The sequence below is a fragment of the Montipora foliosa genome, chromosome 9 (assembly GCF_036669935.1).
Source record: "Montipora foliosa isolate CH-2021 chromosome 9, ASM3666993v2, whole genome shotgun sequence".
NCBI lineage: Eukaryota > Metazoa > Cnidaria > Anthozoa > Scleractinia > Acroporidae > Montipora > Montipora foliosa.
Genome location: NC_090877.1, coordinates 29127771 through 29130270, shown reverse-complemented (window position 1 = coordinate 29130270; position 2500 = coordinate 29127771). Strand labels below are relative to the sequence as shown.

Below are 2500 nucleotides of genomic sequence, written 5' to 3'. Positions count from 1 at the left end.
GTTGCATTTAGAAACTGAACTTTTGAAACCTTTCTGCATACTAACATTGATCGATGAAAGCCAAAGAAACCACAATTTGTAGCCTTCAAATTTCTTAAGTTAATCTATTGGAAGGAAATTACTTGGGCATAAACACCACTTTACAGAAAGTGTTTTTGTTTGAAAGTGATATGCCGAAACACAGCTGTAGTCTATTTTGCTTGTCATCGTAGCAATAGTTCTAATATTACAGCTTGCTACCATATAGTACAGTACTGGCCGCAGGAATAGCAGCATTACACGCGCGTATCATGCGTGTAAGTCCGCCATATTGCGCGCATTTTACACGCAAATTACGCGCGCGTTACGCGCGAGTAAAAAAATACACGAAGTTGTGAGTAAAAAAATTACACGCAAATTCTTCACAGTCGGTGTAAAATTTTACACACAGAGTTTCGTGTAAAAGAGGGCAGAGTAATTTAAAGTTGTACATCAATTTGTAGCGGCTTTTTCACGAAGAACAATGTTACATGTCTAAAAGCACTACTGGTTTCCGAAGAATTTATTCAGCTTTGCATGCATCTCAATATTTTCGCAACAAGTGTCTACTTTATTTGAATAGTCAAAAATTGATTTGACTTGTTTTGCCGCTGTGGTCATCGTCTGAATATCACCGCGTGTTTGGATGCTCACCGCATGTTTGCGTTTGTCTCATTTCGACGACCGTTTCACTGGGTGAAATCATTCCTAAAATGAAAAGGCTGCGAGTCGGGGGATAAATCACAGCTGCTAAGGCGAATATGTTACAAATTACAAGTAAAAGTAATGATATACCACGATGATGTTCCATTTCATTTTCCTTTCACCGCTCACCGCCGGTGAATGAGCGCGTCGCCGATCTATTTTAGAATAATACCAATGTTTACCTTTTTAAACCGCCCATTTGATCTGATCTGAGAATAAGACAGAAATAATTTTGCTCCAACAGCTTATTACATTCGCGGTTTCAAGGATTAATTAATTTTTTTGGTTCAAAGAAAGTTAGTCCGCCGACCAAAAAGGAAATATCATCCAGAATCGATAAATGAACCGAGTGGCGGTTTGAAACATTCGCTGAGCTGTAATTAATTTTGAACACTTAATTCTACACAGCATACAATTTCACCATCGAAAAACGACGCGATACGCTTGATTTTCTGTTTAACCAGAGGAAGACGTGTTTTAAATTTTCATGTTACTTTCGCGAGTTTAAGAACACCCAGGAACCAGGAATTTCAAGAATATTTTAAGAATAATGCAGAGGCTGAGATTTTGAAAAGGATAGATATAATTTTGTGTGTTGAAACATCAGTAAATACAATACAATTTTATGTATTTTAACTTAACTGTATAAAATTATTCCTTTCTCTGAACGGCGAAACGAGCCAACAAAACGAACAAACTATAGCGATGCGATGGACCACGTGTAACGCGATACAGATCTAGATACCAATTATTTGTAATTGGTACTCCAATAAATTCTAAAACGGAAATGTCATGAGCTATAATTTAAGAATAATACAAGAATATTTTCAGCCTAAAATGGGCAGAAAATTAAGAATATTCAGCCTGGGCCGGAAAAACAACATTCTTACAATAAGAAGGGTGCAAACGAATAAAAGAATGTAAACAAAGCTAGCACCTTGAGCAGATACATGTGCGTCTTATTTACGGTAGTTCAGCGTTATTCAAAGTTTTGCTTTGCTGTTAAAATATAATTTGGTCAGTCTATACTGTATTACTGGGAGGGTATTATTTTTCACCAATTGCGTTATTAAAAACGCAAAAACAATCGCAGGACCAGAATTCAAAATAGCATGCATTTACACACAGCAAATGTCAAAAATACGACATGTAAATGTATTAAAATTTCGTTTCTTGAATATTGGCGTGTATGCTTCAAGTTTTCCCGTTCATAGCTGATTCTAACAGCTTGACTTCGCAAATCAAAATACATTTTAAAGTTTCCCTTAGTAATTCAAACTTCCGCCTTCTTGCCGTGCGATCGCTCGGTCCGCACAGCCAACAAATTGACTGTCTAAATAAATACTACACAAGTTCTAAGTTTGCTTGTTTTTCAGTGATATATCATGATGTCAAGCATTTCCATCGATCGTTCGCTCGTTACAGTTATAACGTTTGATTTTTACTTGATTAAATGGGGGAAACCGGATAAAGGAAATTTCACTTATCTTGGTTTGAAATGAGAGCTAAGGATTTGTTGACGGATTACGGCAGCAATCCGAAGATAGAACCTTATTCCAAGAACACTCAAGCGAAGGTTGAATTTCTCAAACAGAAATACCAACTCTGTGATTGTAACTTTCATTGCCAAATTCATGTACATTGCTAAGTGGAAAATACACGCAATCTGCGTGTAATGGACATAACAATTTTACTCATGACAAATTACACGCAGCCTGAGTGTAATTACAGGTGCGTGTAATAGTTCGTGTAAATTTTACGCGCGCGTAACTTGCAC

The 2500-nt window shown here is 36.8% G+C and overlaps 1 long non-coding RNA gene and 1 pseudogene across 1 annotated transcript in view; one reads left to right on the top strand and one right to left on the bottom strand.

Moving 5' to 3' along the window:
* The window catches only part of LOC137970421 (uncharacterized), a 2931-nt pseudogene extending 2902 nt beyond the window's left edge, over positions 1-29 (top strand).
* LOC137970739 (uncharacterized) overlaps positions 1-2500 on the bottom strand; it is a 52005-nt gene that overhangs the window by 29467 nt on the left and 20038 nt on the right. The gene's annotated exons all lie outside the window — the stretch shown is intronic.